The sequence below is a fragment of the Equus quagga genome, chromosome 8, assembly GCF_021613505.1.
Source record: "Equus quagga isolate Etosha38 chromosome 8, UCLA_HA_Equagga_1.0, whole genome shotgun sequence".
Lineage (NCBI taxonomy): Eukaryota > Metazoa > Chordata > Mammalia > Perissodactyla > Equidae > Equus > Equus quagga.
In genome coordinates this window covers 81114334-81139099 of record NC_060274.1, presented here as the reverse complement: position 1 = coordinate 81139099, position 24766 = coordinate 81114334, and the positions used below count along the sequence as shown (strand labels likewise).

Here is a 24766-nt window from a genome sequence, read left to right as displayed (position 1 = left end):
ACCTCAGGTAGGCGAGTGACTGACCCGAGGGGCAATTGAGACCTGAGACTTCCTTCTAGATCTTCCGACTGTAGCTTTAGTGTTCCTTCTATGTTGCCTTTAAAGCTAGTGAATGCTCTGATGATGCTTAAGGTTTGTTTTAGTCACCTCCCAACACAAAAACAGGTTTTTGTTTTAGAACAGTTTGAGAATTACAGAAAAGTTGTGAAAATAGTACAGAGAGTTCCCTTATGCCCCACACTCAGTTTCCCCTATTAACATCTTACATTAGCATGGTATGTTTGTCACAATTAATGGACCAATACTGATATATTATTGTTAACTAAAGGCTATTCTTTACTCAGATTCCCTTAGTTTTTGCCAGGTGTCCCTTTTCTGTTCCAGGATCCCATCCACAGTTCCACATTATGTCTAGTCATCGTGTCTCATCAGGCTCCCCTTGCTGTCACGGTTTCTCAGGCTTTCTCTGATTTTGATGACCTTGACTGGTTGAGGGCTTTGTAGAATGTCCCTCAATTGGGATTTACTGGATGTTTTTCTCATGGTTGGACTAGGGTTATGTTTTTGGGAGGAAGACCGCAGAGGTAAAGTGCCGTTCTTATCACATTGGATCAAGGGAACATACTATCAACATGATTTATCACTGTTCATGTTGACCTTGACCACCTGGCTGAGGTGGTGTTTGTCAGTTTCTCCATTCATTTATCTATTCAATCAGTCAATCATATTTACATCAGTATGGGTTCATGGACATTTATTTGATGCTTTGGGTTATAATCCAATAGTACCTTATTTCCTTTGTTGCTCACTTTGTTCCAGCGTTGACAGGTAGGAGCTCTTTCAGTTAGCTCTTGTGTCTCTTTGACACAAGCCCATCATGGTGGATTTTTTGAGCACACCCTTACCTTCTGGCACTACAAGATGCTCTAGGCTCATCTTGTCCCAGCCCTAGAATCATTTTGTTTTTAATGTTGATCTCAATCCATTAAGTTGATTTCACCATCCACTACCTGAGTCACCAACCATAGTGAAAAACAGTGATCCATTTCCACCTATCATGTGTTAACGATAAGGAAATTGGCACCTTGAAAGGTGAAATGGCTTATCCAAGGTCATGCATAGTTCACAGCAAAGCCAGGGCCAGGACCCGGTCCTCTGGACTTCTAGTCCTTTGCCTTTTCTAACAATTTATGCTGGCAAATTCTGCCATACAGAAGCTAGTTTAACATACTCCCGCCTCACCCACATCCTTATGTGGAAGCAGTCAGATGTGAACTCAGCTGGACGTGCTGCTGTCTCCCCAGGGCAGATATCAGCAAAGGGGGCAAGGAGTCCTGGGCAGATTCCCTGTGGAGACTGCCGTGGCAGGTCTGTGCTTTCAATCAGAATGGGGTTCCATACAGTAAGCTGGTTCCAAACTCTCAGAATGTGACTGCTGACGTCAGCACTTTGCAGCTGAGGTTAGACCACATGTCTGGCCTCTGTTTTGTGGGAAAGGAGGGGCAGAAGGAAGGCTTGTAGAATCCACACACTCTTTATTTGGGTTCACCTCCTTTCCCTGGGGGAGGCAGAAAGAAGTCAATTCAAGTAGCAAAACCCTCAAATTTCACTTCGTCCTATCAACTCCTCAGACCCACAGAGATGGAGCTGAACAGACAGGATTTTGCTGTTCTAAAGGCCCAACCAACCTAGTATTAGGTCTGGTGTGAATAATCATTTACACCAAGAAGCTTATTTTCCTTTGTGGGAAGAGATAATTCACTCATCAAAAGGTTCCTAAGATTCAGGGAATAATAAAGGACAAGCTGATTTCGTATCCATTTCTTAGAATGTTTCATTTCAAAAGGTATTTTTTGATTTTTTAATAATTGAGAGTGGATGCTCTGGCTGAAGAGTTATTCCTGTAAAGGGGTTTAAAGGAATAAGGTAGTAGTGATGTATTAGGACATTTTGTTTGCAGGTAACAGAAACCCATCCAGCTTAAGAACAGTTTAAAAGAAAATTTATTGACTTAAGTTGCTAAAAAGTCCAAGAATAGTGTGAGCTTCAGGCATGGCTGGATCTAGGAGCTCAGCTCGTGTCTTCAGGGCCCTGGTTCTGGCTTAATTCTCAGGCATGCTTTTTCTACATGAGTACCTCTTAGCAGCTGTAGACTTACTTCCTACATGCTAAGCACTTCTATTAGTTCTGCAGATGGCTGTTGCTTCTGATTGTCCCTGCCTTCGGTCATGCCCCTAATCCTGAACCAGTTACTGACAAAGTTATGAGGGCTATTACTGGCTAGACGCAGGTCAGGTGTTCCCTATGGAACCAGGGGAAGGGATGGTTCCTCCAAGTAATATTGAGGTGCTGGTACCAGAAGGGGGAGTTGGTTAGACAGATGAAAATAGTGGCTGTCCATTACAGTGTTGTGAGCACTCAGGGTAAGTGCTTGATGAATGAGTAAATGCTCAACTCTGATGCTATCTAGACATTTGCTTATTTAGTCCCTTCTTAAGCTACTCATTTATTTTGTGGACTCCTGAGTTCTAGAGAGACCTCCTAGTCATTTCTTGATTAATGTACTCACCTCACTGCCACCTCTTGTTAGGCCCTCAGCAAGTACTCTTCTTGTTGTTCTTCATTGCTAATTTCAAGGCTAATTTCAACTCGTCTTGGTTACATGATGATGATCCTCTCTTTGAACCTGTTTAACTGGGTCAGTGTTAGATAATTCATGATTGGTTTTGGCTGAATGGTCAGCATAGATGCCTTCCATAAATCTGCTTTGCTGTTGGAGGAAGGAAGGTAACTTCTAATCTTGCGTTTTCCCTTGATACCATTCCTAGCTCAGATCCTTACTAGTTAATTCTAAGCCTTCTTTCTGTAAGGGGAAAACATTTTTTCTTTTTATCATTACATGAGCCAAAAATTATTAGTTCCAGATTTAAAAAAAATTCACTTGAAAGTTCAAGTCTCTTGCTTGTTTTCCTTGTTGCTCCTGCCTTTTTAAATTTCACTGCTTCTTAGCCCCTTTGCCTGAAGGTGGACAAGATAAGATCAAGGGGTGTAATTAAAACCTTGGCAGCATCTCATCTTTTTTTTTTTTGGTTTCTTTCTGGAGGGGCTACCTACTTGGCAATGTTTCTGTGAAAAACCAGTTCTGTACATTGGCCAGTGTGAACTGTGGTGGATTATCTGTGAATTTCAGTTAATTATTTATTCGGAATCTCCCTTTACAACAGGAAGTTGAAAGCTGACTGCAAAGTCACCTCTCTCTGGTCGTTGCCTAGACTTCAGATCTTTTCCTTTTGCCATTTCCTTGAGTCGTATTGAGATCAACTTAAAAATGGATTAATGCCAAGTTCAGAAGAGGGTAAGTGTTAGGTTCTGTTCATCAGTCTTGGAGTTCCTGTTATATCTGTACTTCACAACCAAAGAGAAAAGATTTTTGGAAATCTGTCTCTTTTAGCACAGATAATTGAGTTTACTATATATTGATTTTATTTTGTCCATTTTCTCTGTTTATATGAAGCACTGCTTGACTAGTTCAGCACCATCAATTTTTTTTTTTTTTTTAATCTCTGAAGTATTTGTATCTGGGCTATGGTTAAGAGTCACAAAAACCATTTTGATTAGGTTTCTCATTCATTTAAACACTACACAAGCAGGGCGTGCCTTTGTATTATGAGAATATTTTTAGAAGACAAATGAGGTAGAATTTTGTGTCCCTTGCTTTCCCTCTGTTCAGACACCTGCATTTGCCATTAATTACTCCTCCCATGCACTCTCTCTCTTTGTCTGTTGTGTAGTGTTTTAAAATAATATTGAGAGGGAAGCTGGGTGCTGAGGCACATATCTGCATGGGAATAAATAGTTGTTTTTTTCTTGGTAGCTCAACAGAGGGTTCATTTAAGAGTAATTGCTATTTTGGTACCACTTTTTTGTTTTGTTTTGTTTCATCTTTTTCTGCAGTCTTTGCCTGGTCCCTAGAGCTGATCTCCTCTGGTCACCTCATTTTCTTCTTAATCAAACAGTTCTGAATACCTCTTGTGGCTCCTGTATTGCAGTTAGAAACTCACAGTCTGTATTTCTAACTCAGTCTTTCATCCCATGTTAATCTCGTGAATGTGTTGGATGTCATAGGGGATGCTAAGATGGAGAATTTGGTCTTAAACTTGAAGAAGCTCAAATATATACAAGGCAGAGTGAAATGATGGTATTATGAAGCTCTAAAAATGTGCCCTGCGCACCTGGAGGAAAGATGGATTAAGCCCTATGAGAGGAATACAGGAACATTTCACAAATATTGAAATGCTTTTGAACTTAACTGTCAAAAAATTTTGTGAGTAGGGCTGGCCCCGTGGCCTAGTGGTTAAGTTTGGCATTCTCCTCTTTCGGGCCCGGGTTCAGATCCCAGGTGTGGTCCTATACCACTCCTTGGTGGCCATGCTATGGTGGTGACCCACATACAAAATAGGGGAAGATTGGCACAAATGTTAGCTCAGGGAGAATCTTTCTCAGCAAAAAAATAAATAAAATAAATAAAATTTGTGAATGGAGCTGGAAGGAAGGGGCACTTCCCAAAATGTGGCCCATTTTGGGGAACAGCAATAGCTCACAGTGGCTGGATCATAGGATGTGCAGAGGGAGATAGAGGAAGAAAGTTAAAGGGAGTGAAATAAATTTTCTCAAAATTCAAAGAGAGACTATCAATCAAAAAAAGACCCAAAAACTCATTAGGAAAAGCAAATTAAAACACATGGAGATGCTCATGGAAATATTTTTTCACAGTCCTATTGACTGATATTTAATAACAGGGTTTCACAAGAGAATATATTGACAAGTGTTTGGAGAAATAGGCTCCATTTATGGCTAGAAGGAGAAGAAATTGCTATAAACCTTTATGGAGGCAATCTGGCAATCTATTTCAAAATTGAAAATGTGTATACTTTTTGACCCAGCAATTCCTTTTTAGAAATGTACCTTATAAATATGCTTATACATGAGCAAAAGGCTATAACAGTAAGAGATTGGAAATAACCTAAATGTGGGAGACAGTTAAATAAACCATGGTTCCTCCAATCAGTGGCTTCCCATGCAGCCAATGACAAGAATGGGGGAGCTCTCTCTATACGGATATTTCGATATGAGACACCCTCCAAGAGATGTTGTTAAATTGGGAAAAAGAAGGTGTCAAACAGTGAGTGGTACATTTAGCATTTATGTAAAAGTTAGGGGGAAATGCACATGTATCTGAAAAAATAAATATGAAGTTGATTACGTTAGTTACTTCCTGAGAAGAGAATTAGGTGGTTGGTGGAAAGGAATGGGAGATTTTTACTGTACACCCTTTTGTAGCCTTTGAATTTTGAACCATGTGAATGTGTTACCTATTCAAAATAAGTAACATTGTCGTCACCTTCCCCCCGCCCCCCGCCCCGAATAGAAAATGGAATCATAGAGGACTTTCAATTGCACTCTGACCATTGTATTTTTGTATAGTTTGTTACGGCTTATAAAATTTTTTCAAGTGCATTCCCTCTTTTATTCTTAAGATTAACCAACTGAGGGAGCAGTTTTTAGTTCTGTTTTACAAATGAGAAAGCGGAAACAGGTATTTAAGCAATTTGTACAAAATCTTTCAGTGGCTGATAGTAGATTTGGGAACATCAAGTGTATTGTTTAAGAAGTAACTTCATTTACTAGAATTTTGTTAAAAGGATGAAAGGCAAAATTCTTGAGTATTTTTAGGCAGAATGAATAAGTACTGAATAGTAGTAGTTGAAGCTTAGTGATCTGAGAAGTGTTTATTAGCAGTTTTTCTCTGGATAGTTCTCTGCATACACTACTGCCACGTGATCCAGCCTCAGTTGTTCAGTCTAGATGAGAGCTTGGTTTCAAACTATCACTGGTGAAAAGGTGGAAATTCATTAAGAAAGAGATGGTTGAAGACTTGATAAGTTTTTGCTTAATGCAGCTTGTGGATTTGTGTGTTTGGGGAGTCTAGAAGTGTCATTATTTTTTATTAATGGGAAGGATTTGTTTCTCACACACCTTAGTTGATGGTGGAAAATTTTTTCTTTTTGTGTCTCTTCTGCCATAATCTTGGCAAAGACCTTGTGAGTGGATTATGTTGCTTTGATAGGATTGGGCTCCTTCCTTTCAGAGTATTCAATTCCTCTTTTATCAGAAGCGAAGGGCCTATTCAACTATAGAGACTGGAACTTTCTAGAATGGTTGGAATAACAGTTCTACCCACTTGGTCTTACTTGACTTTCACAGCACCAGGCAAGGCAGATAGGACATGCCTTATTCCAGTTATACTGACAAGCAGTTAGAACATTCTGTTGAGTGTTTAATTTTGGGAGAGTGGGGAGGGGGGCAAGGCATTGATAAGGAAGGAAAACAAAATGTGAAGGGCGTGAAAGGACATGCCGACGATCTCACCTCTTCAGTTAGCGGAGCCAGTCATGAACCCAGGAACTTGAAATTCAGTAGAACAAGGAGAACCTATTTTAAAAAGGAATTTTAACACACCAAAACAAAGGAACTCCATGAGAAGAAAGCAACAGTTGAGGGGTAAAAGAATTAAGGGGAAAAAAAGCAATAATAGAGGAACAAAGCAAGATCTCTTCATTGAAAAATAAAATTTGATTATTAAAATGAAATTATACAAGTAGCTGAAAAACTGATGAGAAAACCACAAAATATAGAAAAAGGCTAGATTTACAAGGAAGAATACGAAGAATCCAAAAGTTTTAAGTCTAACAATGAGACCAACTTTATAACAGGAAAACCTCCCGTGCGAAACATGCATCGTGTGCACAAGACAAAGATAAAGGAAGATGCTCATTTGATAGTTAAGAGAAGATGTGAAAAAGGCAACAGATATTCCGGGGCTTTCTCTTTCATTTCCTCATAGCAACAAAGACATGGAATGGGCAGGTGGGAGATAAAGCCAGAGTTGGGAATACTAATGAAAGATTTCTTTCTTTAATTAGCTATATTCTAATCTGAGTGGTCTGATGCTTTAGTTGGTAGAGTAATCTATCCATTGGCATCTTGTGCAGATATAGAAATATCTCGGAAGGACAGAAAAGGGCGCTGGTTAATTGGGAGCCCAGCTGGTGCCCTGGAGGCTGGGTCAGGAATCGCTCTGGGACAGGCTTTGCGCTGTTTCAGTCACACAGCATTTATTAAAGCCTTTACACGATTGAGTGGATACCTGGATGATGGAAGTCAGCACTGAGTTCACATTAAGGTGTTGGCTCTGGGTCACTGTGATCCTGGGAGGGGTCAATCAGTATTCTCCGTGGAGATTGATTTCAAGGCCTGGTTGAAATGGACATCTTTATTAGTGTTCTGGATTATGAAGTGGAAATCACGCTGTTAGAGTTTGCAGGTGGTGCAGCCAGTTGGTGAGTTGGAAGTAGCTGGGAGTTAGCCTGATCTCATAGCTACAAGTGCAGGGTTTTCTCAGCAGGGCCAAGAGTGAAAAAGATCTGTGAGGTCACAGTGACTAAGCTGCATAGGAGTGGGTGTGCTGAAGGAGCTTAATGATTGTAGTGTTGAAAAGCATTCATTCTGAAGATATTTATCAAATGCCTATGAATGTGCCAGGCGCCTGTGTGTCCCGGGGATACAATAGTGTACAAGATCATGCCCTTGTGGAGCTTACATTATCAACAGATATTTGTGCCGGGTGATATTAAGTGCCATGGAGAGCGTTAAAGCAGGGCTAAGGGGTTAGAGAATAAATAAAAGGGACTGGGTGTTGCTATTTGATTTTACATAGAATGGCCAAAGGCCTCTCTGATAAGGTAACATTTGAGCAGAGACCTGAGGAGAGAGAGGAAGCACAGACTACACAGATGTCTGGGGGAACCAGTGGTCCAGGTGGAGGAAACGGGAAGTTCAAAGGCTCTGGGACAGGAGGGTGCTTAAGTGTTTGAAGAATAACAAGGAGCCCAGGGTAGGTTTGTGGAGTGAAGCGGAGAGAAGTAGCAGAGGAGATAAAAGAGGTATGGGGTGGGCTGAGATAATGTAGGGCATCTATGAAAAGAAATATAGAGTGTTTGTATATAAGCAGGGATCACAGGAACCCGATTTAGGAGGTAGAATGCATATGAGAGACTGGATGTGAGAAGATAGTGGCAGAGTAATTGGATGGTACTTGAGTAATGACGTGACCAGGAGCAGCTTTGTGAGAGGAAGTGTGTACACATAGAGAAAAGAGGCATCCACTGGCATGTTCAGAATGAGAGTCTACTCCATGGAAAGAGAGTACTTGTCTAGAAGCATCTTTAAACCAAGGGATGGGTGGGATGCCCCCAGGAGAGGATATACCATGGGAACATGACTGGGACAGAACATTGAGGTGTGTCCTGAAGGAAGAGAGGTTGGTGATGGAGATGACCCTCCCTCCCAGAGTGGTAGGAAGAGGACAGGAGCAAAGAGTGCCCCTGTGTTCCCCAGAGGTCACCAGAGCTGTCTTGAAGGCCAGAGCCGTGAAGGGACTTAGGGTGTCGAAGGCTTGACCTAGGCAGAGTTGGGACTTGAACATAGTGCTTTTGACTCCGAGGCAGTCCTTCCATTAAACTGAGAAACATGTGAGTGCCGAAAGAGGAAAATGCTTCTGAGAAAAGCAGGATATAGAATCATATATAGGCTATGAACCCAACAAGACAAATAAATTAGATAGGTGACTAGAAAAAATTGGGGGATAAAATACAACAAAAGTTTATAATAGTTATCACTAGATGATAGAATTACAGGTGATTATCAATGTGTGTTTTTAAATACTTTTCTATATTTTAAATTTCTAGATACCATGAACAGGTGTTACTTTTCTTAATCGGGGAAAAGAATGGACTTAACCTGTGCCTGGTGGGTTTTGTTTAGATAAGAATTTCCTTTGTTGCAGATTTAGGTACTAAGGAAGATTGTGGTACCCACACTCTCTGCCTGCCCTCCTGTTACAGCGAGTCGCTTGTCCCTGCCCCTGTCTGAGATCATCCACGTGTGCATGGGATCCCAACCTCTCTTGCTTATTCAAGGGCTTTGCCTGTGGATTTATCTCCTTCTCTTGCATTATCAATTGCTCCATCTCCTGGATTATTCCCATCAACCTCCAAATGTACCAAATATATTCTGAATCCAATCCCTTCTCATCAAGTCCTTCCTGATCTGAGCTACCATCATCTCACCTTTGGTCTACACTAGCATCCTAACTGGCCTCTTTGTTTCTCCTCTCCACTCCCACAGCCAGTCCTCCACCTGGCAGCCAGGCAAAGTCACTGGAATGCAAGCCCTGTGAGGGCAAGAACTCCATGTCTTGTCCACCATTGTATTCCCAACATACTGTAAGTGTTTAGTATATTTTTGCAGCTGGAATGAATGAATCCCTGAATGACATGGTGGCACCCAGTTGCATTATGGGAAAGGTTTAAGTGTTTTTTGCGTTATTAGTAGGGAACTAGTAAATTAAAGTGTTACTGGATGACTCTGCTGAAACAATGTATTAATTCAAGAATAATTTATGGGGAGCCTTTTATGTGCCAGACACTGTTCAAGTACTGGGGGTCTGTATAGCAGTGACAAAATAAAAACCCTATTTTCATGAAACTTCTAGTGACCAAGGGACATCATGGGTCTTTGAAGTCATGATTATGGAGGGTGTGATTACATTTTCCTTATCTGCCCAATTGCTTTATCCTTTCACTCCATCCCAATCCAGCCCATTGGATGGGATAAGTATCCCATCTCTTTAGTACTATCGGCAAGAACCCTTGGCCAGAGGAACTGCTTATTAGACCCCCGTATGATATTTCTTACGCTCTTTTAAAAATATCCTTTCAAAAATGTCTTCCACCCTTATAATTTCTAGGTAACATAGTTTGGTCACCATATTCGTGCTAAAAATTTCCAAGTTGAAATTAAAGAGAGGGTGTCAATGCAGAATGATTTTTTGTTTGTTTAGGGTCCAAGTTTTAATTCTTTTACGGTGTTCTTTAGACAGAACTGGGGTTCATTTGCAGGAGGTGGGGTAAGAAGGGTTGCAGGCCTTATCTTCTTGCATTTGTTTTTTTTTTCTGGTCTGTGTGAGAGAATTGGCCAGACGGCATTGAGTAATATGGTTGGAATGATGAGAGGGCTGCTGTCTAGTTTCTTTGGAGCAGAAAGGCCCACGTTAAATGAGTCTCTAGTGAATGTGTTTATATGAATTCAAGGAGGGTAAATGATTGTTGACATGAGAGTAGCTGTAACGACATTCATAATTATACGGAACTTGTAAAGCTATTTTGGTTTGATGCCTTACCTTGTGACTGGAAGATTTTGACATCCTTATGGAGAAAGGATTAAAAAGTAACAATCTCTCTCAGTGCAGAGAATAAATAATAACTTCATGTCTAAAGATATCTTAATTTGCTCAAAAAAAAAAAAAAACCTAACCCAAACTGTTTGACCAGAAAGACTTTTCAGAACTTAGTAAAGCAGCTGGAAGACTCCTGGGGTTCAGGACGGTGTTTCAGCTTGAGTGACTCAGTGTCTATTTGGACATCATAGCTCCTCTGTTTGCCTCCATGAAAGCTGTAGCTGTTGGGGAAGGTAGAAGAGTGGAGTGCCATGCAAGAGGAAGAGTGATCTGTTTGGGCCTGTTATCTCCAGTGTTACCCAGACCCTTTCTCTGCGTATGTTCTAAGGTCTGTCCCAGTGACTGAGGAAGTATTTCAGATTGTCTATCACTGTTGTTATGTTGATTAGCACACAGATGATTTTCTTTGTGATCTCATTTGTCTAACATTTTGTTGCAAGAGTTAATCCTGGGATACATACTACATCCTTCTCGTTCATGCCATGGAACAGCTAATGAAATGCCAGAGGACATCGACCATTTATAAAATGGAGCTTCAGTTGTGCCTTGGTCTGAAGTGACTTGGAGTTTTATTTTCATTCATTCATTCATTCAGCATTTATTGAGCATCTGCGTGCCAGGTCCTGAAATAGGGAGTGGATATAAATCTGTGGTTTCTGTTTAGAATGAGCTTCCCTCCTTGGCTATGAACTACTTAATAAGTGATACAATCTGACTGCTTTTTAATGTGCCTAATCCTTTTTCTGTTAATCTATTTGGTTTTCATCCTGAGAATACTAACAAATGCTCAATTAATAAACTCGTATTTAAGATGAAGATTGAAATTCTGGTTATAATTCAGCAACCATGCAATACTTTAATAAAAGGCATTTAACCCCAAGTTCTGAGCAACCTTTCCTCCAGGAATAGGAAATTAGAACTTGCTGGGATTCTTCCTGAAAGAAACCCCAGGGAAGAGTTGCTCGGTTTGGAAAGATATGGGCTAACTGCTTGGCAGAGCTCACAAATGGTTGGATATGGCGAATTGTGCTATAGATGGGTGGCCGGAACCATGAGAGTGATGGAACGAAACCTTTCAAGTGAAAGTTTAATCTGTTTATCTTTTGAGGTAGTATTACGTTTGAGAAAGCCCAGAGTTATTTTAGGGGAGGTGGAGGAGGGGAAAGGGAATTGAATGTGGGGGATGTTTTAAGTTTGAGAACCCTGATGGTACCCTTGTTTATGGATTCAGCTAATGGTTTGCAGATTGTTACAACCAAGGAATCCTGGAAATTACCTGACATAATCTCCTTAGAGTTGATGTAATACATAGAGTTAAGAATGTTGTAGAATTTTGTATATCAGTATACATAGGCCTGGCATGAATTACATTAAATTCAAGAAAAAAGTTTAGTACCTGATCTCTTGAGGTGGCTCATATGAGGCTTCCCTTATCGGTAGAGCAATACCTAAAATTTTAATCCAGTTTCATGTATTGTTTAAGGATGTTAAAAATAATTTTTTGGACATGGAGGATTCGACCATCCCTTCTGCGGTTTCAGTCTGCTCCAGTGCCTTGTATTGAGTGTGAAGGCAGACACAAGGTACACCTAGGTAACCAGGTGTATGGTTAGTGGTAACAGGACATGGAGCAAATGTTGAGCCTATAGGCCTCAGTTTCCCTGTCCCCGAAACAAAAGTTTATATTACTTATGTTTGGTTAGTTTTTAAATTCTTTTCCTTAATTCTGTTTAGATTGTTGATCCTAACCCAAATCAAATATTAGTTTTGTCGAATAGAATTTTGTGCGTCATTCTGGTGCCTGGGTAGTTCAAGTGCCTCTCGACGACTGCGTTCTAAAACTTTATCCACATCTGAGCTCCTTTTTCAAAGCATGCAAGAGTGGCCGGGAGGAGGCCCCTCCACGTTCATTCCTGTTCTTCCTTTTAGTTATTCGGTGATATAATTCCACTAAATCGTATCCCCAAGAGGTGTTCCCGTCAACAATACAGAAGCTTTCTACAGTTTCATTCATGGTTGAATAAAATATTCCCTTTTATGTTTAAAAAAAATGAAAACATTCCAGGTCTTGCTGAAAGTGTTTCTTCATCCAAGCTGAAAGATGTACCGGGGGTGTTATGTCTCATTTTGGAGAGCTTTTGCGGCAGATTTATGTCTGGAGTGTTTTGTCTCTGTTTATTTGTATCTGTTTAGTCTGAAATTAATAAAGAGCTTTTCTTGCAAGCCATGAGGATAATTAATACAGGTTTCTCCCCTGTGGCGGTTTTTGTCAGCCACTGCATGGAAGAAGAAAGTAAAAGAATATTTTTACTTCAAGCTCAATTCTTACATCTTTACTGGTAAGCTAGGGAACTTCGAGGAAAAGAAAAAGACAGAACATCCTTTATATGTGTGTGTGTGTGTGTGTGTGTGTGTGTACATACAATAATAAAGTTTATGTCATAAACACTAACAGTCTTCTGGCTTTTGTAAATCAAATTCTTTTCCCAGCTCTAAAAGTGTTTTTTGTTCTTTGTATCCACATTCATAGTCATGGACTCTATGTATATATTTAATATTGCTGAGTGACCTTTTTGGTTTGCACTTACTTTTCATTTTTCCCTTTTTTTAACCAAAGGGGATAGGAAATTAAATATAAATCCTCTATGCACGATTGAAAGAGTAATTATGATTTACTTTTTACTTGAGCTTTTATTTAAAGACATTTTTATTTTTAAAACACTTGAAAAAACATCATCTAAGGATCCACTTATGTTGGGCCATTAAAAATTTTATTTTTTTTTATTTTTTAAAGATTGGCACCTGAGCTAACAACTGTTGCCAATCTTTTCTTTTTTTCTTCTTCTTCTCCCCAGAGCCCCTAGTACATAGTTGTATGTTCTGGTTGTAGGTCCTTTGAGTTCTCTACGTGGGACGCCACATCAGCATGGCCTGCTGAGCAGTGCTAGGTCGGTGCCCAGGATCCCAACTGGCAAAACCCCAGGCTGCCGAAGCAGAGCCTGCGAACTTAACCACTGAGCCATGGGGCCAGCCCTTAAAAAAGATTTTTGTATAAGACTATAAGATTAATTTCTTTGACAGTCTATTTCCACAATCCCAGATTTCTTCGTTTCTCTCCTCTCCACTTTCTATTACCTGATGCCACAATCATCAATAATTGGTGTTAGGAAGTCTTTCTTTCTTTCTTTCTTTTTTTTTTTGAAAACTTTTAAGATTTAGTTTCTTAGTAACTTTCAAATATACAGTACAGCATTATTAACTATAGTCACCATGCTGTACATTACATCCCATGATTTATTTATTTTGTAACTGGAAGGTTGAACCTTTTGATCCCCTTCACCCATTTTGCCCACTGCCCCATCCCCTACCTCTGGCAACCACCAGCCTGTTCTCTGTATCTATGAACTTGGTGTTTCTTTCTTTTTTTTTGTTTTTTAGATTCCCCGTATAACTAAGATCACATGGTATTTGTCTTTCTCTGTTTATTTCTCTTAGCATAATGCCCTCAGGTCCATCCATGTTGTTGTAAATGGCAAGATTTCTTTCCTTTTTGTGGCTGAATAATATTTCATTTTTTATATATATATATATATATATATATACACACACCACATTTTCTTTGTGCATTCATCCATTGATGGACACTTAGGTTGTTTCTGTATTCGTAAATAATGCGGCGGTGAACACGGAAGGCCATATATTTTTTCGAGTCAGTTTTTTTGTTTTCTTTGTATAAATACCCAACAGTGGAATTGCTGGATTATATGGTAGTTCTAGTTTTAGTTTTTTGTGGACCCTCCATACTGTTTTCCGTGGTGGCTGCACCAGTTTACATTTCCATCAACAGTAAGTTCCCTTTTCTCCATCCTTGCCAACACCTGTTATCTCTTGTGTGATGACAGCCATTCTGACAGGTGTGAGGTGATACCTCCTGGTGGTTTTGATTTGCGTTTCCCCGGTGCCTTTTCATGTACCTGTTGGCCATCTGTGTGTCTTCTTTGGAAAAATGTCTATTCAGATCATCTGCTTGTTTTTAATAGGATTGTTTGTTCTTTTGCTGTTGAGTTGTATGAGTTCTTTATATATTTTGGATATTAACCCCTTATGAGATATATGATTTGCAAATATTAGGAGAGTCTTTCTTTTTATAGGGGTGGATAGTGGTGGTGGTGGCCGTTTAAATATTAAATGAGGATGTATTAATTGTGGGGCTTTGATACAATTTCATATAAATGCAACTTTGATCCATTAAGATTTAAGGCTTAGCTTTACGTAAAGAGGAAGGTAAATTTTTTCTTCAGCTCAGGTTTGGTCTCTTGTAATGTTGTAGCTTGACTTTTAGCTGTTGGGCATTGACATTAAGCAGTCCTTTATGGTGGTCTGATTTCCAAATTACATACCCACCCACTTTTTTTTTGGTGAGGAATATTGGCCCTGAGCTAACATCTGTGCCAGTCTTTCTCTATTTTTGTATGTGGGATGCCACCACAGCATGGCTTGACAAGTGGTGTGTAGGTCCACGCCTAGGATCCAAACCCTCGAACCCTGGTCTGCCAAAGCAGAGCGCTCAGACTTAACCACTGTGCCACCAGGCCAGCCCCTACATACTCACTTTAATTCTGAGCAAACTTCTTCTGAAAGGCCCTCTTTCTTTCTCTCTACTCTTATCTTTGGCCAAGAAGTTTCACACGTTTTGTGTGTTGAATTAAATTGTTTCTACTTTCGTCTTTGAGAGCTTTGTTGAGTTTGTTTTTTTGGTCTATCTTGATTTCAAAACTAGTTAATAAGGGCTGAAATGAACATCAGTACAGGCATTTTGATTCTTGAGAAATCCCCTTTCACCAGGATGTGTTTGTGTGTGTATCTTTGTGTGTATGTGTCGAGGGGGTGAATAATTGTTCCTAGAACCTTGACTGTATCACTAAATATTTTCTCTGGTAAAGGAATGCAGTGTGGTAAAGTTATGTGTTTCCATAGGAACTTCTGTGCTGGAGCTTAGTGCTTTTACAGAATTGATACTTTCAATGGCCGGGCTTGGGAACCTAATCATTTATAATAGCATTTCTGTGGGAAAAACAAATTGCAAATTCCAAGCCGTTGATTTACAAACATACTTTTGAAGCATACAGCACTGGAAAATTGGAGCCAGTTTAAATCGTCGAGTAAGGCCAGACTCTCCAGTTGGGCCTGTATCTTGTGTTAAGGACTTGTCGAGTGAGTTCATCAATGTGATTATCATTTTGAAGCAGAACACCCATCAACTCTGGCATCTCTCGGTGGTTCTTTCTTCCTCTTTGTCCCACTTGAAAGACTTGGTCCTATATTTACCGTGAAGTTTAATGACATAGTTTTGTAACATCAGAGCTTATTGGTGTGATGGATCACTAAGCTTCAGGAGAAAGAGACAGTTTGCACCTCTGGGTTGAAGAGGTCACCCTCATGATATATGAAAGAAGGAGATCCTCTGGAGGTTTAGAATGTAAGAGCTGGAAGAGATTTTAGTTTCATTTTCTCGTTTTACAGATAAAGAAACTGAGACTTAGAAATAACCTAAATAACCACTGCCTTAGTTTGATTTCCCCTGAAAGCGTAGCCTGAAGCAAAGAGTTGGGTCCAGGTAGTTTATTTGGGAGGCCGTCCTAGGAAGCAGGAGTGAGGGAGCAGAGAGAGAGGCAGGGAGGGAAGAAAAGCCAGTAAGAGTGTGTTATGAAGGTTGATCCTGTAGGCAACTTGGGCTTGGTTCTGCTTCCAGATTCCTCCTTTGGAAAGATAGGAGGAGGCTACAGCATTTATACAGTTGCCCTGTAGCCCCCTGGTTGAGGTTGTAACCTGAGCCATTAATGCTCCACACTTCTGGGCTGCCCTTGCCTTCAGGCTGAGTTGGTGCCTACCTTCAGAGAAGGCCCTGGACAACAAGGGGAATACATCTGTTACCTATGGTGGGAGCCGTAAGCTTGAGTCTGCCCTACTTGGAACTCCCCACCATGGCTACAGCTGAAATCAGAGCTGGGTTGGGGGAATATGGCAAGAGACACCAAGAATATCTGCTATGAAGACCAAAAGTGGATTGATTACATAAAGTACAACCAACGATATCATTGAATCAAAGACTGTTAATTGTAGGATCCACCATTAATTTATGTATTACCGAGAAAGAAAATGTACCACTAAGGAAGAAAAATATGCTGTCGGGTAAACTGCGATGGCCGTTAAATGTGAGACACACCCAATGTTAGAAAAAAGCATTTCCTACAGTTGATGAAACACAGTATATAATGAATGCTGTGAAGCTATACTGTAGGTCTGTATGTCTTATCATGGAAAGATATCCAGAATGTGTTGTTAAGTGAAAACTGCAGAATATATTACATATAACAATATGTAAAATATGATTCCATTAATGTGAATAAATAGATCAATAAATTCTAAGTGGATTCACACCAAACTACTAACGCTAATTCTTCCCAGTGTGGTGAGATTACTAATGATATTTTCATGATGAGAATGTAGATGGTATTATGAAACTGACAAAGAAGAAATGAAGAAGTAGCAGCCCAAAGAAATCATGAGTTGTGGAGTCTTTTGGGAAGTCATTGTCAGATCATGAAAGTTAGGTCCTAAAACCTGAATACTTTTCAGTGAACTGTTGTTTCTGTTGAGCAGCATTGCCACTAGGTACAACTGGTTTCCTTTGCTTAGTCATATGGAACCATACACTTTGTATACACATCCCAGAAAAGCTTTTTCCCGGAGAGTCACCCCATATGCTCTACCAATTAAGATGCTTCTGACCCCTTCCCCGCCCTTGATAACAGGCTCAGTGAGACTAGCTGGCTTCAGTATTGGCCTAGGCAGACAAATACCCAGACAAAAATTTAGAAATAGGGATCCCAAGACTTTTAGTAGATGACTTGGTGATTATCTACTCAAAGAAAGGTGGAGACTTCCTTTTCCGTAAAGTGGATGATGGAATTTTAGGGTTGGAAGAAGGGATCTTAAATATCATCCAGTCTCATCCATCATCTGATTCTATAGTCTACACAACTTTGCTAAGAGACATCATTTAGCCTCTGAAATGTTCTTTCTTGGTGGGGAATTCAGCACCATTTCATGAAACCTATTCCAGCTGTGAGCTCTCAAACTGTTAGAAGGGTCTTTTTTTAACGATAAGGTAAATCTGCTTGTTTTAACTTCTACCCGTAAGCCTTAGGTCTACCTCTGAAGCAGAATAAATCTGAGGTCATCTGTGCAGCAATACTTCAGAAATTTGAAAACAGCTGCCTTGTCTTCTCTGAAGACTTTCTTTTGTAGGCTAACATTCGCAGCCTTGAAACCACTTGCGAGTTTTCTTTCTCTCTGCATCTTCGATAGCTATGGGAGACTGTGGTTCTCTGTGATCTGTCTTTGTCAGCTCCAGCTCAAGGGATTTCTCTACAGGTCTGTGAGTTTGCTGTATGGTATTTGATAGGTTTTCTTATCTCCAGTGAAAGATTTAGAATGAGTGAACATTAAATATTTAAAAAACCTTATTATTCTTGAAGTTTAATCTGTGATAGTCTCTCGCATCTTTGACACACCATGATTGGATCGAGCTCTTTGGGCCCGTTGTAGTGTCTGCCTGTCCACTGTCCATTGCCAACACCCATCACAGAATCTGGTGCATGATAGGTGTGCAGTGAATATACACATGTAATTTGTGTTCTGGTCATAGTTTAATTTATACCTTATTCTTTGTGTTCAAATTCTGTTTAAAAATATTTTTTGTTTCACGTGAGGAAATATTCTGCTATCTACTCAGAAATAGTGACTCCTAGATCTGTTTGGGAATATTTGACCTCCTCCCTCCTCATGTAAGTAAGTTGTTGGTATGGTTAGGGATAAAACATTACTCTGAAAATGTGACTTTGGGATTCATTCCTGGTTAGTGACTGTGGAAAGGTATTTCCTGTGAAATGAGAGTATGTAACTTTCAGGGGTAGCCGCTGGGGGAGTGGAAGCAGCAGTGGGGAAGAGTGTTCTGGAAGTTTCTGGTGAAACCAAGTTACAAATATCCTGTGGGTTGATTCCTTCTGTAGAGTATTGAATTATACCCGGAAGGGTTTTATTCTGAGTTTCCTAGGTGTCTTTTATTTCAGTACATTTTTGGAAGGAGAATAGTGAATGGCATATTTCACACATTTATAGGAATTCAGTTTTGCTTTCATTTTATAAGTCCTATATCACAGAATTATGGAAGTCTTACTTAGAAGGGACCTTAGAATCTTTGAGTCCAACCTCCATTTGATGTTTTAATCCTCCGTAAACACCTTGACTTGACCATCATGGGGATGGGGAATTCCTGTATTTGTTTTTAGACAGCTCTAAGCCTCCCCAGAGCTCAGCAGTCCAGCCTCCTGTGATACAAATTGCTTCTTTGTTTTAGCATTTTAAAGGGATGAATGAGGTAAGAAGCACAAGCCAAACAGCAAACCTTTATTGGGTGCCTGCTGGGTGCTGTGGGAAAGAGAAAGAATTAAGACAGTTCTTATCCTCCCAAAGCTTTGACTCAATAAATGGAGTCAGTCTCTCTCTCTCTCTCTCACTGCCTCCCCCTGCCCCTGCTTCCACAACTCACCAATCCAAAGTATATGATGAAGAGTGAAGTGAGCAGAGTAGAGGAAGAAGAAACCACAGCCGCCTGGAGTGGGTAAGGTGGACCTGGAGCCTGCCCTTAAGAAATGGGCAGGACTCCTGTGCTTTTGTGGCCTTTGTTGCTTACAAGTCCAGAAGTTCAAAAGGTGTTCCTGTAACCCTTTTGTTAAGCTAATTAATTCGTTAATTAAGCTTAGCTTATTTAACAAAAGAAGACATTTGGACTAAACGAAATAACAGATAATATTTCCCTCATAATGACTCGTATCTACAATGCAGTCTTCTACCTAACCACATTTTTTAAATACTTGAAACTTACCCCTTTAAGAGCTGTGGCAGTGTGTAAAAATGGCCAGAAATTCTCCTCACATTGATTGGTGGGGTCTGTGTACCCTCCTCTTGAGTCTGAGTCGGCTAGTGACTGCTTCAACCAACTGAACATGGCAGACATGACAATAAATGGCTTCTAACACTAGGTTGTAAGAGGTCCTGTAACTTCTGCTGCTTCTCGTGGCATACTAATAATGGCAAAGCCAGCTGCCATATAGAAATAGGACTACTCTGAGATTTCCATGCTGGGGAAGCCATATGTGGTCACTCCAGTCAACAACCCCAGCTGAGCTCCCAGCCAACAGCCAGCGTCAACTTCCAGCCTTGTGAGGGAGCCCTCTTCGACACCCACCCACTTGGGCCTTCAGATGATTCCAGTACCACCTGGCATCTGATTGCAAACACATGAGAGACCCGGAACCAGAACCGCCCAGCAGAGCCTTTCTTAAATTTTTGACCCCCCTAAATTATGAGCCAAATGGTTGTTCAAAGCTGCTAAGTTTTGGGGTAATTTGTTACACAACAATAGTAATTGGAACAAGTACTAAGAAATAAAATACTTTAAATCAACTGTGTCTTCCATCTCTCTAAAATATATTACTTACATTTTTGAACAGAGTGTAGACATAATTTGAACCTCTTATAAGCATTGAACATCTATCTATGTCTTACATTGTGATTAAGGAAGTTAGGTCCTGAGCTACACAGTGAGTTACAAAGAAACTCGAAACTGTTCAGCTTTTCAGTCTTATGCGTGTTTATAGTTTTTTTTCCCCTCGCTGTCAGTAATCATTTCACCATATCTGAGTGTGCCACTTTCCACATTAAACCACATTTGGAATCATTCTGTTCAAATTCAGGTACTACATTTCATTAGAGGTATTTAAAAAAATATTTAGCAGGTGCTTGCTTTGTGTTGGGCATTGTTCTAGGTGCTAGATGAGATACTAAGCTTCACAAGAACAGTGACTTTGTCACCATGTAGTGCCAGTTCATAGAATAATACCTGGTGCTCACCAAGCCTTTGTTGAATGAGTAGATACAGGACTCTCTGTTAGATGGTCAGAGCACATACCACAATGGATCCTGTTCTCCGGGAGTGACTAGGATGGAGAAGGGGCAGGAAACTGTGTTGTAGTAGAAAGAGTAAATTAAATGGAGATGTTCAGCCAGGAAAAAAGAAAAGTTACTTGAAGGGGGAGTAAGATTGGCATGTGGAAGAGAAATGGTGCTGGATTTGAAATAAAGTGGATTTTCTTTTGTCTCTTTATTGTCAAATAATGCCTTGGGTAGAGTTTATCAAATAATTTGGCAGTGGCTGTTTTGGCTTAAGAATGTTTCTTGCTCAAATACAAGAAAAAAATGAATCATGGGACTCATCGGGGGGAAAAAAATCAGACATTGACTCATTGTGCCAGAATTATTGCTTCGTGTTTTATGGATTCTAAAATATTTCTGACAAGGATGTAGATGTATGTTGTTCATTAATTTAAAATGTCACTATTAAAGAGAATAAGATGGGCCTCATGGAGGAGTTCCGTACCTTGCCAGATGAGAAGAATACAAATAAAATTACCGTTTTGTGGTACAAACCTTTGGATAAAATAGAGCATTTGGAAGAGCGTGTGGCATTCCTTCCCTTTTGGGAGAGAGAGATGGTCAGGTTTATTGAGATTTTTAATATTTAAAAGTTGCTGTGACATTTTTTTTCCTTGCCTTTATTCACTTTTTTTTTTTTTTACTGAGATCATACTAGTTTACGTCAATGCCATGGCATTTTTAACATCTATTAGCGTCACCACTGTAGGCTCCGTAATCGAGTCAGGTAAATTTAAGAAAATAGAAACTCTTACTCAAAGTTTCATAGTAAGTTTGGGAGGAGTTACAGCCACTTTTGTAATCAGAACGTAGTGTTTTAGAATACAAAAAAATCCAGTCATTCCTCAAAGTCAAGATCACTTTGTAATCTTTGTTTTCTCCCCAATAAAGTTATTTTCTTAAATTATTCTTGATTTCAGATTGACAAATTCTTTATTTTTACCTTGGTTTTCTCTGCGTATTAAAGGAAATTATTGACTACTTATATTTCTACTACTTATATTTCTTTTCATGATGGGAAGACCGAGTGAGTAAAGGATTCTTAATTGAACCATTATTGTCTCTCCTAGTTTGTGTTTAACCTGAAACACGATGTAAACTTCATAAACTGACTTGCCTGGAGGACAGTGATAAGTGTCAAGGAAGATTCAGAAGGGACCAACCAAAGTCACATCTGTTTTTAATATTTATTTTGGGTAGTGACATTTTCAATAATCCATCCCAATTTAGTTGTGTCATAGTGAAGAGATAGTCAGCATCAAGGAACATGAAAGCTCTTCTTAGAGTCGCATTTCTATTTTATTAAATTCTACTTGTCTGATTTCTTTCAAAATTGAATCTGTTTCTTAGCATGGCTCTAATATTAGATGGGTTTCCTTGGAGATATGCATAGATTGAGAGTTGTGGTGTTAACCCTGATCTTATCTAGTTTAATGGAGTTCTTAGAAAAGTATGTTCTTATTTAGGTCATTAAAATACTCCACAAAAGCAAATATAGAAGCTATAGAGATAAGATTTGAGATGATAGATTTCTGGTTGTGAATTTGATGCTTTTTTGCAGGGATGATTTTTGGAGGTGGGAGGGGGGATGGGGGGCAAGTAATGGCATTTTTTAGTTATCACTACAAATTGGTCTTCCAAAGGGATCAGACTCTGTGGGTCAGTGTACCTGGTGAATCCCAACCCCAGTCTCAGCAATTTAAGTAATTCATATGACTGTTGAAAGAGCGCATATAACTGACATTTCCTCTTTATTGATAAGAGAAACTTGTGAAACTTTGAAGCCTGGAGAGAAGTATAGAGGGAGTCTGGGAGGGTATTTGTGACATTTTGCTCAGAGAAGAATTGAACCTTGTTTTTTGTTTTTAATATTGTGCTGTGTTTCCTCCCCAACTATACGAAATACGGTGTGCTTGTTATGCTGAAACCTAATCTGTGGAAATGCAAACTGACATCATACGGAAATAGTGGGACAATTCTGACATAAACACTTGATAACTATTTTTACAACTTTCAAGCTGTTTTCTTTAGTCATTCATTTCAACAAATGTGTACTCAGACTGTTTTATTTACGTCTCTGGGTATGCATATGGCCTGTTTTTTTCTGGTTCATTTTTGCTCACTTCCTGTCGTGTTTTTTAAACTTTACGATAATGAATTTACTGATTACTAAACACTAGTTCCCAGATGGCCAAGAAACTGGGCCCTAGGAACGTCATGGAATATTTGGTGGAGAGGGGTCAGTTTAGAAGCTGGAAACATTTTTTGTTATTTTTATTTTGGAATGAAATGACTGAGTGAATGAACATGATTGACATGTTTCCTGCCTTTCCTTTAAGGCTGTAAGATAGAAGCAGATACGTAAAGATGCCTCTGTGGCCTGAGCATTCTTGGGTCACTCACTGTGTCATGATTGGCTGTAGTCTGACCAGGGCACTGTGGAGCCAGAGGGCAGATTCTTCAGCATGAGTAATGCTGTTGAGCACTGAGCATGGTGCTGCACAGGTGCCACCATGGACGTGGCATAGTGGTTAAATCATAAAAACCTGGCTGTCACAGAATTGTAATAAGGAATTAATGATGTATAGCACTTCAAATCATCAGTCAATTGAGGAAATTTGAACAGTTATTGGGGAAAACTTTCTGAGGTTACATTCTACCCAGAAGTTTCTTCCAGCCCTGAGCCAGTGTTCTCTTTGGAGCCATAGAGAGGATGGGCTTTCCAGGCAGGCTTTGCCATAGCATCTTATCTTTGCAGACGGAGCAATAGCAATGGTCACCTCCTTAAGCTCCAGCATTGCACAGTTACTTGCAATTGTCTCTTACCACGGTTGTGAAATCTGAATAGCATCAGGTTTTTGTTACTGTTCTTGTTGTTTTTTTGTAGCTCATTTGATGGCAAGGTCTGACCTGAACTGACATGAAGCTATTTATGGTCTTTATTCCAGTTAATAGGAATGTTCACCCATTTTGCTGCAAAAATATTAATGTGTTTGACTATGAGATGCTGCTCCAGGTCCTGCTGGAGCTGTTAATTATGGTATACATACCGGATTACTTTTCTAAAATTAAAAAACAAGGCAAAACACCAATTCTAAGTATTTCTGGCCTCAAAGGTTTCAGAAAAGGGTGTGAAGACTGGCACCTAACACGAAGAAACATAGCCATCGTCATAGAAACACAGAAGCTTTTTGTAGTTTGCATTTGTCCTAATTTCACATTTCAGGGGTCTGAATTCTCTCTTGGTAAGTAGATGAGACCTGATGCCAGGAGGTTCCTGTTCTGATGACCATCTGTGTGGCATATATGGATTACCAGGGGACGGAGAAGAGGCCTGTGAAGGATCTAAATCCAGGAAACAAAAGAAACAAAGGGTGTGAATAAGGCTGGACCGACATGGCTTTAGTCACCCCAGACTTCGAGTGGACTTACTGCTGAGTCAGCAGGGGTGGCTGTTAGCTGTGTTTAAACTATGTATTCATTATATTAGCTGTATATAAGATTGTCTATACTTAGATTGTCTATTTAGTAAATTTGGTATAGTTCAGTCCATATTGTATGAGTTCTGTTCTTTTCAAGTAATCCATTATTTGCTTTATAGAGTTCCTAGGTAAGTGAACTTCTTGAGACATTTAAGAGAAGGTTGCTTGAGTCGGGTGGACTCGACATCCATTTCTAGTGATGCCCAAAGTACGTGGAGCAGATAAGCAGCGGGCCTAATGGAACAAAGCTTATTCCTTCCTGTTGGGTTATGTGTTACATAGAGAAATGAGCAAGACACAGCCTTGAGTCCTTGGAGAGACAGGTGTGGATACAGACAACTGTGAAGCTGGTGCAGCTTGCTTTGCATTTAGGATAAGTGGAGTAAAGGGTGAGAGAGAAAGCTGGAAAGGAAGGTTAGGTCAGAACTTGCAAGGGCCTCGAATGCCTCCGCTACATGGTTGGACTTAATTTTGTACATCATTTGTTCACAAGTTTTGCACATAGAATTCCGTGTAATAATGTTACACTTCAAATAACTAAATGCATTATCTTATGTTAGATTAGATATCTCTACCACTAGATCTTATTATGGATAAGTAGGAGTTGGTGCCAAAAGTTAGGAAGATGTGCAGGAGAGAAACTTAAAATGGAGGAAAAGTAGCTATTATGTCTTTTTTTTTTTAATTTCTACAATTCAAGAACAGATAGCATCATTTGATTTTCATGGTGGGGATACCTCGACCCATCTCATGGGATGTAGGAGCTGTGAGAGCTAGTGCTCTGGGCGATGATGAGTCACTGCAGGTCTTTGCAGAGAGAGGGGTGATGTTATCAGAGAGATGCTTCAGCAGGATTAATTTGCTAACA

General features: G+C 39.8%; 1 protein-coding gene across 6 annotated transcripts in view; it reads left to right on the top strand.

Moving 5' to 3' along the window:
- OSBPL3 (oxysterol binding protein like 3) overlaps window positions 1–24766 on the top strand; it is a 173052-nt gene that overhangs the window by 14213 nt on the left and 134073 nt on the right. The window contains exon 2 of one of the 6 annotated variants that reach the window (XM_046669447.1): window positions 9247–9344. The exons of the other annotated variants lie outside the window; for them this stretch is intronic. The gene's annotated coding sequence lies outside the window, so the exon portion shown is untranslated. The remainder of the gene's footprint in view (window positions 1–9246; window positions 9345–24766) is intronic. 6 annotated transcript variants of the gene reach the window in all.